Here is a 17,069-nt window from a genome sequence, read left to right as displayed (position 1 = left end):
CTGATGGGAGAGTTAGGAGCAGAGTAGAGTGACTGCAGCATCAGTGCTAGTGATGAGGGAGATTACGAGCGGGCTGAGGAGAGTGGTGGCGGCACTAGTTTTGAGGAGATGGCATGTGTGGCTACCGGGAGGGCTCTGCGTGCCCCCTCTGGCACGCATGCCATAGGTTCGCCACCACTGCACTATGCAGTGGTAGCATATGCTGCATAGTGTCTCTGCTGGATGACAGGCTGTATAGATCATGCAACAATGCACCTGCCATCTAGATGTAGCAGGGCTAGACCCGTCGCGGACAAATGGATTATTAGCTTCTCAGCGAACAGGTGAGGAATATGGTTGTTTAATATTTTAATTCTCTTACAGGGGACAATGGCTTCACTGGAATGGATGAACTTCATGTCATATTTTTATTATTTATTTATTTATAGCATGGACTCTGTACACAGGCAACAAGCAACGAGTGATGTCACATGCCAACTGCTCTCATACATGGCACAAACCATATCAGGTGAGTCACCGGCCAATACTCCCTGTATTGAGGTTTGATGCAACGCAACTCCTGGACTTTCTTGCCCACAAAATAAAGTTTATTCCACTACATTGACTGCAACTTGGATGTGAAGGTATTTGGCACATGTACATCTTACCATTATCCCTTAATGGCATAAGCACTGTCTCTTGCATATTTATACATAGGATTTGATTATCAATACTAATTGCCTGAAACCTATTGAATAATTCTATGTGACCATCTCAGCCTGTTAAAACCATAAACTACACAGGATCGTGTGCAGACCTCACAACATTGTTTTCTATTGACACAACAACCCAAGCTGTAGAAAAACCACATTAACTTTATGAGACTTTTTGAAGAATGTTTGCCAATTGTGGTAACCAACTCAGATATGAAGACAATGCATGCATGTAATTAGGTGGTTATTGGGTTTTGATCACTATTGTATAGTGCATAGTCTATAACTATAAGTTCATGGTATTTCTGATTTTTTTTAATTTACTTGTCTGTGTTTGATCACCACTGTTAATACCAAACCGATTCCAGTGCTTTACTTTTTAGCTTCATATGAGTTTGTACAGCCCCATTATTGTGTCAGAACTTTGGATCCTTTCATTATTTCATTATTTGGTTCACTGGGCATACACTGGAGTTATGCAAAGTGATTGAAAGATGAAAAGTATTTTACGAGAATAAAAAGATTGATACAACAACCATAATACAAAATCAGGTAGTTTATACTGCCCAGTGGTCATGACAGTATCAACTAGAAAAGTTACTTATCATCAATATGTATCCAACTGAATGAAAATACAAGACTCATTACTCAACTAAAAAAAAAGAAAAAAATTACAAAACTTCTTATTGTGCAGAAAAATCCCAATAGAAGTGTTCCCCCTTGTACTAATGGCCACAATTAATGCTTTGGCACTATTGGCTGCTTTTCAGGGAAAGGCATTGGGAAAAGATTGTAAGCCTCAACGTCTCACAAAGATCTGCTTGTTCACTGCTCTAAATCTCATCCTAATTCCACTGTGTCTCTTTTATCCGTCCACACAATGACTTATAGAGAGGCACTGATTTCCACAACTTGGAAAATATCACTGATTGGTCAATTGGTCGGATTTGCATGTAAATAGCTTAGTTCTCATTGAAATTCTTCACATGTCCAAACAGGGAGAAAGCAAGAACTTTGAAAGAATCCAAACATATTCTAGACAAGTGCAACCAACTTCTCAAGGGAGAAACGTCCTTGGGTGTCTAGTCCAGTGTCTTGTGGATTAAAAATAATATCAATGTGCTGATATCATTCCCTCTGAGGATCACCCTGCAAGTTTCCTTTACCTCACAGGTAAATATTGCATTTTGGGTCACATCAAGCATTGCAGTATAGGAATGAAACATTTCAGATGTTCTCTATAGAAAAAACATGGAAGAAGAGTTTCTAAAAAATGATGCCATGCGCATTATTCTATATTTAAATAATGACTAATCTATATTAAACAACTATTGTTCTTTGGCTTACTTTTCATAGGAGATTCTTCATTGGTATTTGACTTTTACGGTTCATATACTGTACATTTAGTGATATTACCTGAGCTGTTTCGATTTAGCACTCTTCTTAGGACCTCTTTATTAGATTAGGATCAGTGATTTGCTGTATGCAAATATATACCCTGCATTATTTACATGTGTTATTATATATTTTTGTGTGACTAAGCCAGCTCACATATACACTATTCTCTACTCATATATACAAATATTCCATTTGTGTCTATCTTATGTTAGCTTATATTGTTTTTATTCTTTATGTTTTCCTTGGTCTGATGAAGGTCCTATTAGACCTAAAAGTAGAGTAATATTTGGATTGCTATCTCAATAAACAAAAATATAGGAAATCTGTTGCTTGAGTTAAGCTGAAGGTTATTCTGGAAGTATCGGTCCTTCTAAAGACTGAATGACATGCGATGGAATAGTAATGCAGCACTCGCCATATAGTATGTGTCTAATGAAAGAGTAATAAAGCAGTATATGGCATGCAGCATCTGTATAATGTAGTGGATTGTAGTGTACCACCTGCCATATAACAAGTATCTCATGTAGTGGGATAGTGATATAACATATAGAATGTGTAAAATGTAAGACGACAGTAATGTATTGACTGCCATATAATATGTGTATAATGTATAGGCATAGTAATGTAGCAGCTACCCCATAATATGTGTATAATGTGCATAAATGAATGGCCTACATTGAACTTAAAACAAGAGGTCATATACCGCTTTTTACAGAGTCCTTGTGCTTTATGTGTACTCACATGTAATAGGAATGGGATAGTGATGTACTGCCTGTCACTGAGTAAGTCTATTATGTAATGGATTTGTACTGTGGTACATACCATGTAGTGATGTACAGTGCCTACAAGTAGTATTCAACCCCCTGCAGATTTAGCAGGTTTAATAAGATGCAAATAAGTTAGAGCCTTCAAACTTCAAACAAGAGCAGGATTTATTAACAGATGCATAAATCTTACAAACCAAAAAGTTTTGTTGCTCAGTTAAATTTTTATAAATTTTAAACATAAAAGTGTGGGTCAATTATTATTCAACCCCTAGGTTTAATATTTTGTGGAATAACCTTTGTTTGCAATTACAGCTAATAATCGTCTTTTATAAGACCTGATCAGGCCAGCACAGGTCTCTGGAGTTATCTTGGCCCACTCCTCCATGCAGATCTTCTCCAAGTTATCTAGGTTCTTTGGGTGTCTCATGTGGACTTTAATCTTGAGCTCCTTCCACAAGTTCTCAATTGGGTTAAGGTCAGGAGACTGACTAGGCCACTGCAACACCTTGATTTTTTGCCTCTTGAACCAGGCCTTGGTTTTCTTGGCTGTGTGCTTTGGGTCGTTGTCTTGTTGGAAGATGAAATGACGACCCATCTTAAGATCCTTGATGGAGGAGCGGAGGTTCTTGGCCAAAATCTCCAGGTAGGCCGTGCTATCCATCTTCCCATGGATGCGGACCAGATGGCCAGGCCCCTTGGCTGAGAAACAGCCCCACAGCATGATGCTGCCACCACCATGCTTGACTGTAGGGATGGTATTCTTGGGGTCGTATGCAGTGCCATCCAGTCTCCAAACGTCACGTGTGTGGTTGGCACCAAAGATCTCGATCTTGGTCTCATCAGACCAGAGAACCTTGAACCAGTCAGTCTCAGAGTCCTCCAAGTGATCATGAGCAAACTGTAGATGAGCCTTGACATGACGCTTTGAAAGTAAAGGTACCTTACGCGCTCGTCTGGAACGGAGACCATTGCGGTGGAGTACGTTACTTATGGTATTGACTGAAACCAATGTCCCCACTGCCATGAGATCTTCCCGGAGCTCCTTCCTTGTTGTCCTTGAGTTAGCCTTGACTCTTCGGACAAGCCTGGCCTCGGCATGGGAGGAAACGTTCAAAGGCTGTCCAGGCCGTGGAAGGCTAACAGTAGTTCCATAAGCCTTCCACTTCTGGATGATGCTCCCAACAGTGGAGACAGGTAGGCCCAACTCCTTGGAAAGGGTTTTGTACCCCTTGCCAGCCTTGTGACCCTCCACGATCTTGTCTCTGATGGCCTTGGAATGCTCCTTTGTCTTCCCATGTTGACCATGTATGAGTGCTGTTCACAAGTTTGGGGAGGGTCTTAAATAGTCAGAAAAGGCTGGAAAAAGAGATATTTAATCCAAACATGTGAAGCTCATTGTTCTTTGTGCCTGAACTACTTCTTAATACTTTAGGGGAACCAAACAGAATTCTGGTGGGTTGAGGGGTTGAATAATAAATGACCCTCTGAAAAAACTTTTCCCAATAAAAAAATAAAATAAACAAAGAAATAACATTCTTTTTTGCTGCAGTGCATTTCACACTTCCAGGCTGATCTACAGTCCAAATGTCACAATGCCAAGTTAATTCCAAATGTGTAAACCTGCTAAATCTGCAGGGGGTTGAATACTACTTGTAGGCACTGTAATTGGATATTAATGTAGTTGTAAGTCTACGTTCACATTTGCGGTCTGCGCCGCAGCGTCGGGCGCCGCAGCGTCGCCGCATGCATAATGCGCCCCTATATTTAACATGGGGGCGCATGGACATGCGTCGCACTTGCGTTTTGCGGCGCATGCGTCCCTGCGGCGCACGCGTCCGGGCGCAGAGGACGCAGCAAGTTGCATTTTTGCTGCATCCAAAATCAATCAAAAAAAGGACGCATGCGGCGCAAAACGCAGCATTGTGCATGCATTTTGCTGCGTTTTTGTTTGCGTTGTGCGTTGCGGCGCCGACGCTGCGGCACACAACGCAAATGTGAACGTAGCCTAATATAGCACATGCCATGTAGTATGTGCATAATGTGATGGGATAACACAATACCAAGTAGTGATGGGATAGTAGTACCATGTATTGTGATGGGATAATATATCTGCCATATAGTATAGAAAAATGAAAAAGTAGCACCGGTTATATAGCAGACAAGAGCAAATGGGGGTACAAGCTTCCCAGGCAAAAGCCTAACCTGAATAGTAGAATCAAAATATGGAAGTAGCACTGTAGCACTCCCAAAATAGTGTAAATTATAGGACTGTAATGGCCCATGTGGCACATGCCATGCAGTAAGCAAACAATGTGTGTAAGTGTATAATGTGATGGGATAGTAATGTACCACCTGCTATTAAATGATAAAAAAAGAAATAAAATTGTATTTATATATAATTATATAAAGAGATGTAAAGTAGCACATGCCATATGTTAAGTACATAATGTAATGGGATAGCTATTTATGACCTACAGTACCATAGAGTATGTATATAATATATTAACGTTGCAATATAGCATGTACCATATATTAAGTGTACAATGTGGTGGCAGGACATCACATGCATGTGGGGACCCCTGCAAGATTAAACCTTATGAGTCAGGGTAAGCATGCTGTCTAGCGAGAAGGGGACCTTGGGACAAGGTAGTGCCCTGCTGTGGGTACTGAAACAGGGAGCAACGTCTCTATGAGCAGTCCCTGTGAATGAAGCAAGGGCACAGGGTATCAGGGTCATATCAACACACCAAGACCCTATTGACTCAACACCTAGGAAAATGCAGGCATTTCAAACTTTCACCCTTTCCTTTGCTGTGCCTGTTGCAGGGAACAAAATGCTAACTGTAACTCTGGGAAATGAGCTGGTATATTGTATGAGGGGTGATGAAGAATGCATAACCTGTTACTCCCTGTTCTCCTGTTTGGCCATGCATAAAAAGGACATTGTAAGAACTGGGCTGGCTTCCTGATTGAAAGGGTTAGAGAGAGTACTGCATCAAGTATATCAGAATGGACTGTGGAGATATCCGATTCAGGAATAAAGTCGCACATTCATACCCACGGCACTCAATCTTCTGTAACTGGCCCTTGTGAGGAAAGGACGGCCCACTCACGTGACTACTGTTGGGGGCCAGCGTAGGCTACGTTCACATTCGCGGCTAGCGCCGCAGCGTCGGGCACCGCAGCGGCGCCGCATGCATCATGCGCCCCTATATTTAACATGGGGGCGCATGGACATGCGGTGCACTTGCTTTTTGCGCCGCATGCGTCCCTGCGGCGCCCGCGTCGGGGCGCAGAGGACGCAGCAAGTTGCATTTTTGCTGCGTCCAAAATCAATGGAAAAAAGGACGCATGCGGCGCAAAAAGCAGCGTTGTGCATGTGTTCACATTTGCGCTGTGCGTTGCGGCGGCGACGCTGCGGCGCACACCGCAAATGTGAACGTAGCCTTACAAGAACACACTGCAAACATGTTTTATCAAGCAGAAGGCTTCTATCCATTTAGCCAAACAAGCCTTTCCAAGAGAAAATTAACCATATCCACCAGGACATTTTCACACAAGCTTCTCACATCTTGAATCCCCTTCCCTCCCTCACCTCAAGTTCATGTTCTACCTTGATAAAGGTCACAGAAGAAGGAGTTGTCAGGCTCCTCACATCTTCTTGACCAACAACCTGCACCAATGACCCTATACTCTCACATCTCCATAAGTCTATTTCAATAGTTGTCACTGCCCACATAACTAAAATAGTTAACATCTCTATTTCTTCTGTAATCTTTCCCTTCATTCAATCATGCAGTCATAACTGGTCTCACAGATTGAAAAAGGTAAATAGTAGGAGTATATACAGTACACACATGGTCAAAATTGTTGGTACCCCTAGTTAAATGGCAGAAAAAAACACAATGGTCACTGAAATATCTTGAATTTGACAAAAGCAATAATAAATAAAACATCTTTGAAAATGAACAAATTAAAGTCAGACGTTGCTTATCAACCATGCTTCCACAGAATTAAAAAAAAATAAAACTCATGAAATAGGCCTGGACAGAAATGATGGTACCCGTGAAAATAATGTGACAAAAGGGACATGTTAAATCAAGGTGTGTCCACTAACCAGCATGACAGGTGTCTACAATCTTGGAATCAGTGAGTGGGCCTATATAAAGGGCTACAGATGTTCACTGGTGACATGGTGTGTATCACAATCAACATGGACCAGAGGAAGCGAAGGAAAGAGTTGCTTCGGGAGATTAGAAAGAAAATTATAGACAAACATGTTAAAGGTAAAAGTTATAAAATCATCTCCAAGCAGCTAGATGTTTCTGTGACTACAGTTGCACATATTATTCAGAAGTGTAAAATCCATGGGACTGTAGACAACCTCTCTGGATGTGGCTGCAGAAGGAAAATTGATGAGAAATCAAAGAGATGAATAACACGAAGGGTAGCAAAAGAGCCCAGAAAAACTTCTCAACAGATTATAGGTGAATTTCAAGCTCAGGGAACATCAGTGTCAGATCGCACCATCTGTCATTGTATAAGCCAAAGTGAACTTCATGGGTGACCACCAAGGAGGACACCATTGTTGAAAAAAAATCATAAAAAAGTCAGACTGTAATTTTCCAAACTACATGTTGACAAGCCACAAACAAAAGCAACCCCCCCAAAAAATGGACTTAAGTATCAGACACAAAATATGAATATAAAATTGCCTTTATTAAATATACATTGGCAAACAGTAATACAAATTAAAAGAAAAAATGTGTGCACGCATCTGGACAAATACTCCAGCAAAAGTATACATCAATCATACACAAGTTAAAAAACTTAAAATGAAAACCGTATCAGAGGATAATATAATTTGTATCTATGTTGCTGACAAAATAATCATATAAGGGACCCAAAAAAAAATTATATAATGCTTAGGGAATTTTTGGGATGCATATAATAAAAACAAATGCAAAAAAAGTAATTGTGGATGTGAAATGAAATTAGATACAAATCTCAGCGCAATATAAAGTGAAAAAAGGTGCATAAAAAAGACAAAATAAATGAGACTTAACTCATAGTGAAAAAACAAAATGGTGGAAAGGACTTTAACCATTAATATGAATCCATATAGGATAGTGAGGGTGCAAAATAGCAGACAAAAATTCCCACAAATATATAAAAGCACTTTTTTTTGGCAATATACCTTTAAAATCCAGCGTAGTGGAGTCACAAACAACGCGCACACCCCTTGTTGACAAGCCACAAAGCTTCTGGGAGAATATCCTATGGACAGATGAGACAAAAATTGAACTTTTCAGCAAGGCACATCAGCTCTATGTTCACAGAAGGAAAAATGAAGCATATAAAGAAAAGAGCACTGTTCCTACTGTGAAACATGGAGGAGGCTCTGCTATGTTCCAGGGCTGCTTTGCTGCATCTGGCACAGGGTGTCTAGAATCTGTGTAGGGTACAATGAAATCTCAAGACTATCAAGGGATTCTAGAGAGAAATGTAATGCCCATTGTGAGAAAGCTTGGTCTCAGTCACAGATCATGGGTCTTGCAACAGGATAATTATCCAAAACACACAGCTAAAAACACCCATGAATAGCTAAGAGGAAAATATTGGACTATTCAGAGGTGGCCTTCTATGAGCCCTGACCTAAATCCTATTGAGCATCTTTGGAAAGAGCTGAAACATGCCATCTGGAAAAGGCAACCTTCAAGCATGAATTAATCACACTAGTTCCGAAGCCCGGATATTATTTTAGTGAATGGGCACTTCTACAAGAATTACATTACACAAGGGAGTGTACCGTGAAGTAATTAAAGAAAAACTACAGCTCAACGAAGAGATCCTATATAAAAGTTATAAATTTGTTGGTTTACAGACAATTAAAATGAGTACACTAACAAAATGTCATGTAGGGGACTCTGTTAGAAAAAGACACTGATACATCCATTATACAAGGATAGATAGAAAAAGAGGCACTTAGTCATATGAATTTATACCGATCAAAATATTTCAAAAGTTCATCTATATATTTTATCAGGCATTGAGGTAAATCATGATAATTTGTACCAAGAAGAGGATCAAATCACCATAGTTATATAGATATGGTGCTCTAATATCCTAATGCATTCAATTATTTAGATTGAGATTCCAGAATATAATGAGTCAAATGCTCTATTGCACTCTTGTAATGGCTTGTTAAAAAAGGGTTGAATAGTAAGCAGCATATAAGCAGGCGCCGGGCCTCTGTGACCTTTCCCGGCGCCTGCACACTGCAGTACTTTGCTCTGCCCTCAACAGGGCAGACAAAGTACGCCTGTGCCGGAGCCGCAGCGTGAAGACAAGAAGAGGACATCATCGTAAGAAGATGGGAGGCGCCGGACCGGACCACGACACCCATCGGACCAGAACTGCAGCGGGAACGCCCCCAGGTGAGTATAATCTAACCTCTTTTTCTCATCTTTCAGGATACATCGGGGGCTTATCTACAGCATTACAGAATGCTGTAGATAAGCCCCTGATGCCGGTGGGCTTAGCTCACCTTCGATTTTGGGGGTGACAGGTTCCCTTTAAGGGTACCAGCATTTCTGTCCAGGCCTATTTCATGAGTTTTATTTTTTTTATTCTGTGGAAGCATGGTTGAAAAGCAATGTCTGACTTTCATTTGTTCATTTTCATAGTTTTTTTTATTTATTATTACTTTTGTCAGATTCAAGTTATTTCTGTGAACATTGTGGTTTTTTCTGTCATTAAACGAGGGGTACCAACAATTTTCCCCATGTGTCTAACAAGTAGCTCACTGTAGACTCTATACTGTATCTTGGTAAATAAAATATAACTTTTAATTTTTCCAATAATATATGTATATATCGTACAGAACGTGAATAAACACACCACCACCAAAAAATATATACTTGGACACTATTATGAAAACCACAGGGAGGTGCCTGCTCCTGTATTATCACTGAGTTGCCTTACCTACCAGCAGAAGTTGGTCCCTGCGCATTGGCACCCCCGCTTGTCGACGGCTCACCCGGCTGGCCCTGCAAGGCCCTAGATGGAAAAGGGGAGCAGAAGATTATAGACAAGAAAAGTGTAGAAATTGTCTATGTCAGTAGATATGTAAAAAGGGATATTATTACATCCAAGATATGATAATCTGTTCAAAGGAGTCTATACAATGACATACGTATCTTTGTCATGTAATATTTCCAGGCTGGTCTAGGTATAGAAATATCACCCTAGTTACTCCTATATATATTTGCTTGCCTGGCTGCAGGGGTTGGCACCATATAATAGCGAGATTGGCGCCCCCGATCGTCTGCGGCTATCCCTCTTGTTCTGAACTATGACAGAATCACTGACTTGGTGGATCAGGAAAATGCTGTAGATATAGTATATCTTGACTTCAGCAAAGCATTTGACAAAGTATCTCACACAATCCTTATTGAAAAAATAACTAAGTATAGAATGGATAAGGCAACTGTTAGGTGGATTCATAACTGGCTTAGTGATCGGACCCAAAGAGTGGTCGTAAATGGCTGCACATCCAGTTGGAAGAATGTCTCAAGTGGGGTACCACAGGGCTCTGTCCTGTGCCCTGTATTGTTCAATATCTTTATCAATGATTTAGATGAAGAAATTGAGGGTAAACTGATTAAATTTGCTGATGACACAAAGCTAGGAGGGATAGCTAATACTAGAGGAGAGAGAGGATTCAAAAAGATATAAATAAACTGGGGCAGTGGGCAGCAACTAACAGAATGGTTTTTAACAGGGAAAAATGCAAAGTGCTACGTCTGGGCAATGAAAATGAAAATGCATATTCAGAATGGGAGGAATAGAGCTAAGCAACAGCACATGTGAAAAAGACTTGGGTATACTAATAGATCACAGACTGATCATGAGTCAACAGTGTGATGCAGCAGCAAAAGGGGCAAATACAATTCTTTGATGTATTAACAGAAGCATACAGTCTAGATCACGTGAAGTCATTATTGCCCTCTACTCCTCTTTGGTCAGACCTCATCTGGAATACTGTGTTCAGTTTTGGGCACCGCATTTTAAAAAAGACATCAGCAAACTGGAGCAAGTGTTCAGAGAAGAGCGACCAGAATGGTGACCGGTCTGCAAACCACGTCCTATGAGGAACATTTACAGGATTTGGGAATGTTTAGCTTGCAAAAAAGAAGACTGAGAGGAGACTTAATAGCTGTCTACAAATATCTCAAGGGCTGTCACATTGTAGAAGGATCATCTTTATTCTCATTTGCACCTGGAAAGACTCGAAGCAATGGGATGAAATTGAATGGGAGGAGACACAGATTAGATATTAGAAAAAACTTTTTGATAATTAGGGTGATCTATGAGTGGCACAGTCTGCCTCGAGAGGTGGTGAGTTCTCCTTCAATGGAAGTCTTCAAACATAGCCTGGACAGACACCTGTCTGGGATGATTTAGTGAATCCTGCTTTGAGCAGGGGGTTGGACCTGATGACCCAGGAGGTCCCCTCCAACTCTACCATTCTATGATTCTATGAACTGATGTGTTGGGAAATAAAGTGATGAGGAGGGGAGATAGGGAATAAATTGCTTAGTGCTTTACAAAGACATAAAAGATAACTCTGCTGACATGCCCATTATGGCGCATTTCAGTGGAGGTAGACAGTGATAGACTAACATAAAAAGGGATTCCAATGTGGAAATAAAAGACTTGAGAGTCAGTTATAGAGCAGCATAAGGTATGGTATGCAAAATTACACACAAGGAGGTAATAAAACCCACTTAGTACAATGGGTGCAGTACAAAAAAAGCACAACAGGAGGAGTGGAAGATGGCACTCAATCTTGCTCAACAATCCATGTGGTAAAGTAGATTAATATTATAGCTACAGGGAAGGATTAGAAAACCACAAGCTCTATATCCTCATAACGCTCATAATGCCACTCGACGTGTTTCCCCTCTTCCGAGGTTCATCAGGAGTGAGATATTTAACCCTTTAATGACCGCCAATACGTCTTTTAACTGACCTGGGATATAAGAGAACAGCCTCCCCATACAGGTGAAAATCCCGCAGCTGTTGGCTGTCCACTATAGCTGACAACTTGCTGTATCAGCCATTATCAGTGTTTGCACCATCCAAATCTGTTTAACCCCTTAGATGCTGCTGTCGATAGTGACTACATCATTATAAATGGTTAAAAGAGTGTGGGGGCTTCCTCTTTATCCAAACTGGTGCCCTCAGATCATGATTGTGTGGTCCTGATGTTTGCCATGGCAATTCACAACCAAATAGTGACCTTAGAGTCTGACTGCTGTAGTGATCTGTTCAGAAGTTAGAGACATTTAGGTGGTAAAAATACACATTTTCATTTCTGTCAAGTCACTTTGCATTAATTCCTGTAAAGCACCTGAAGGGTTAACAAACTGACTGACAGCAGTTTTCAATATGTCAGGGGGTGCTGTTTTTAAAATGGTTTCACGTTTGGGGTTTTTCCAATATATAGGACCCCTAAAGTCACTTTAAACATGGATAGGCCCTTAAAAAAAGAAATGTTGTAAATTTCCTTGAAAATATGAAAAATCGATGCTACATTTCTAAACCTCCTAAAATGATAACAAAATAAAATAACATTGTACAAATGGTGCTGATATAAAGCCGACATGTGGGAAATGTTATTTATTAATGGTTTGCTGTGGTATGACCATCTGGATTAAAGAGATAATCATTCAAATTTAGAAAAGTGCACATTTTTTAACATTTTTCTAAAATTTTTGACACTTTTTATTAATAAACGCAAAACATATTGACCTAAATTTACCATTATCATAAAGTATAATGTGTCATGAAAAAACAGTCTCAAAATCACTGGGATTTGTTGAAGCATTCCAGAGTTATTACCACATAAAGTGACACTGGTCAGATTTCAAAAATTTGGCTCCGTCACTGAGGGTTTAAAGCATGACTACTTAGCTTTTAGTCGTCCATAGTCTGAAGCAGCAAAGTGTCCGTGTGATTTGGGACATATAGGGTCAATACCCTCTGATGAAATGCCTCAGGTATATGTAGGGGGTTGCCAAAGTTTAGCCTTTCTTGCGTTAACCTCTTCAAGTGACGTCCTGGCTTTAAGTATTATTAATGATGTATATTACTGTGTATTTATGTAGAAATATTTGTTGCTGCTGTTGAACTATATATATATGTGTGTTTAGATAGGGAAAGTGCAGCGTTTACAATTGGCCACTAGATGGGGGCATTATGGTACCTAGTTGAAATGGTTAAACATAGGAGGGGCACGGTCTATAAGGCAGGGAAGACTTCCTGGCAGAGTCAGTGAGGCCCAAGGTGCCCTTTGAGCGCAGAAAGGGCTCTATAGCCCCTGGGCAGTACCATGTCACATAACGTTTGCCACAAGGAAAGGGCTCGGCCATCTATTTTCTGGGTGGAACCTCAGCAGTAGAAACAGTGCAGCAGTGCTAGTGGTGCAGTATAAGTGGGACTGCAGTTGCTACAGGAAGACTAAGCAGTACGGGCAGGTCACTTATCATGTGGCAGCTTATGGCGTGGGCAGATGCCGCGGTGAAACGGCTGAGGGAACAACTTGAGCCTGGCCAGGTAGAACGCTGAGGAACCGAATGGTGCGGTTCATCCCTGAAGCGAGCTTAGTGGCAAGAACAAGAACGCAGGGAAAGAGACAGAATCGTGTACTGTGAATACCTGTAAATGATGTAAGACGTAACTGCAGTGAAGAGGATCGTTTCCATAAGGAGGCAAGATCTCTCACATCCTGCTTTAAAGAAAGGGGTTATCCTAAACGAATCATTGCACAGGCCTTTCAAGCATCGGCACATAAAGAACGAAGTTAATTATTGAAATCTAAACCCAGAAATGGACTCTCAAGTACCAACATCATTACCCCGTACAATAATCATTGGACAGAGATCTATGGTATCTTGAGAAAGAATGGGAACATATTACTGAGTGAAGCAAGAATTGTTCCTTTCATTAGTGATCGCCCAAAGCTTATTGCAAAACAGGCTAAAAACCTTAAAGGCTCATTATGTTCCAGTCACTTTAGAGCGCCCAACACAATCTTTGGGAAGGGAGGTCAAACTTGTTGGCACATACCTTTGTGGAGGATGTACTATTCATCCGTATGTTGTTTCAAATAGAAACATTTCCGTTTCAGTCTTTCCAGGGCAGGTTCATACGAATTTTTATTCGAACTGTCGAACAAGAAATGTGATATATGTTCTTGTTTGTAGCTGCCCCAAGATATATGTGGGGCAGACAGACCAAGAACTTCATTGACGCATTCAACATCACGTCTGCAATATTGCATGTGCACGAAAGAACAAGGCGTTGGGCCAACCAATCACGTCATTGGCCAATCATTTTCTAGTACATCACAATGGTGCTCCTGGACATTTATGTATTATGGTAGTGGATAAGGTTGAAACTTCAATCAGAGGTGGCTGTTGTACTGATGAACTACTCAGAAGAGAGTCTAAATGGATTTTCAAATAGAACAGTTTGGCACCTAATGGCCTAAATGAGGAACTATTATTTACTGGTTACTATAAAAAATAGATATGTTGTATTTTTCACTTGTGTCACTGTTATTTCAACTATGATGACGTCGTTTTGACTATTTATATATTTTTCACTACTCCACTGTGTTAGTTTACATCACAAACGGCGCTGCACATGATATATTCTCTCAGATAAACTTCACAAAAACAATATATTTCATTTGTTCCTACATCTAAAGGGAGCAATATATATAATAAAATGGGATATTTTATGTGCATTGCCTTTCTCGATTTTTATCGGTTTTGTTCTTGCGTTATATATATGTTGTTTTTCAAATATTATTATACTTAGGCCAATCAGTACTAAGGGACTTTTCAAAGGGGAAAGGGCATTAGTACTAAGAGTTTAAGAAAGGGGTGAGTAGGGGGAATAGGATGCGTGGGTTCCTGCCTCCGACTGCCGTCTCTATGTCAGCTTCCGTGGTTACGGCTTCCTGGTCCCGGATAGCCGCCCATGCGTGGCTGCTGCTTCCGGACGCCATTCCTCGGACGCATCGGCTCATGTGAAAGGTATTTCTAATCTATTATGTACATAAAAAGGACACGAATCCGGACAGATTAATCCACTTCTTCTTTCCCTTGAGGAAGCCACACTTAACTACAAAATGTCCGTGTCTGCAGTTATTGATGCAAATCGATGAAACCTGGTGTACCACTAAGCAAAAAGCTAGGAGGCTTAGTTTATCATGAAATACATTGCTCAATTTGCCTGTATGTTGGAGAATATTGTGCATCTTGCTGTACGATGGCAATAATCAGTTCTAAGGCTACGTTCACATTTGCGTTGTGCGCCGCAGCGTCGGCGCCGCAACGCACAACGCAAACAAAAACGCAGAAAAACGCATGCACAACGCTGCGTTTTGCGCCGCATGCGTCCTTTTTTTCATTGATTTTGGACGCAGCAAAAATGCAACTTGCTGCGTCCTCTGCGCCCGGACGCGGGCGCCGCAGGGACGCATGCGGCGCAAAACGCAAGTGCGACGCATGTCCATGCGCCCCCATGTTAAATATAGGGGCGCAGGACGCATGCGGTGACGCTGCAGCGCCCGACGCTGCGGCGCCAACCGCAAATGTGAACGTAGCCTTAATGAAAAATCAATCACATGCCTGCAACCTTAAAGGGATTGTTCAGGCTCATGATGAAAGTTTACAACCCACGCTGTCAAGATTCTCCTAGAGCTGTCACATGACTGCAAGTATGCGATTTACATACATGCGGTCATGTGTCGACTAGACGTGCACGGCCTCGCTCTAGTCGGACTGTTTACTTGCGGTCACATGACCAGCCACTGGAGAATCCTAACAACATGCAGTGCGCTCACTGTGATGAACAGAAGTCTGCAGTCATGTAAAGTGACTGCAGACTCTCATCACAGGCCTGAACAACCCATTTCAGGCTATGGTCTGGTTTTACACACAAAACTGTTATGTCAAAAAAAGTGATGTCACGTAACAACCATTTTTTCCAGTGGGATTCAGTTTTGATTTTCCATTTCCATTTCAATGTTCAACTGAACCAGATCAATTCTAATCTTCTGTAGCTGGAGGAAAAAACATTTCAAATATCATGACTGGCAACTAGGTGATGCCATTAGAATGCTCTCTAAGTACTTTTATATATATATATATATATATATATATATATATATATATATATATATATATATTGTGAGATAGCGCTTACTGCATGTGTTGGGGGACACTCTCTTAGCAACGGGATTCAGTCACACAGGCACGTTTTTCTCACAAAAGCAGTCCATCCGGTTTACTTTAGGCAGCATAAACCGCACTGCAGGCCATGTTGCACATCACAGGCCTAACACATAGCTCATTTATATACATTTTAACTTTGATACTTTATATACGGCTTTGAAGCGCAGTCAGTAAACACGCCGGACCACTTTGTCCAGTTACCGTGGCCGACCGCACGCCAAACAGTTCATTAATGTCCATGGAGCACAACAGGCACCAACACAAGACATTAGGTTCCAGTCTATAAACATGCTGGACCTTACTCCATCCAGTTACCGTGTGAGACCACACAGTTCATTACTGACCTCCTGTCAGTGCACACAGTTCCCCATACTCTGGGTTACCTTCCAGGAGCTCCTGCTCCACACGCTGACTCCTGTCAGTCCTCTCTCTCTCTCGGGGAAGCTGCTGACCTGGGATCACCATCTCAGACAATGCCTTGCTCACTAGGCCACCTGACAGTCCAGATCCTCAGATGGGCTGTAGCTCCCCCAATGCAGTGCCGTTTCAGACTCTGCCTCCACTCCTTCCCATTTGCTCCTCAGGAATCCTAGTCCCAGGACTTCCAACACAGGTTGTGCTATTCAGGAATCCTACTTCCAGGACTTCCAACACAGGCCAATCTGTGCGCTATTCAGAATATCTGTCCCCACCTGGGACCGTCCAACACACAAGTCTCTAAGTGTGCTTTATCAGGGATCCGATCCTACTACCAGGATCTCCCAACACACCAGTCTTCAGATCCACAGCCTCCCAGTGCGCTATTCAGTTATCCAGTCCACACACAGGACTTCCCAACACACAAGCCGTCCAGGATCTACACAGTCTTTATTACCGAGACCACTACACCACCATGTGACCAC

At 41.4% G+C, this 17,069-nt stretch overlaps 1 protein-coding gene across 2 annotated transcripts in view; it reads left to right on the top strand.

Moving 5' to 3' along the window:
* The first annotated feature begins 442 nt into the window (after positions 1–442).
* Positions 443–17,069, top strand: part of ACSBG1 (acyl-CoA synthetase bubblegum family member 1) — a 110,841-nt gene continuing 94,214 nt past the window's right edge. The window contains exons 1-2 of one of the 2 annotated variants that reach the window (XM_077264209.1): positions 443–508; positions 1,691–1,865. The gene's annotated coding sequence lies outside the window, so the exon portion shown is untranslated. The remainder of the gene's footprint in view (positions 509–1,690; positions 1,866–17,069) is intronic. The other variant, XM_077264211.1, reaches the window with a different exon arrangement.

This window comes from Ranitomeya variabilis, chromosome 5 (assembly GCF_051348905.1).
Source record: "Ranitomeya variabilis isolate aRanVar5 chromosome 5, aRanVar5.hap1, whole genome shotgun sequence".
Classification (NCBI taxonomy): domain Eukaryota; kingdom Metazoa; phylum Chordata; class Amphibia; order Anura; family Dendrobatidae; genus Ranitomeya; species Ranitomeya variabilis.
The sequence above is the reverse complement of the archived record's forward strand: the minus strand, read 5'-3'. Positions and strand labels throughout refer to the sequence as shown.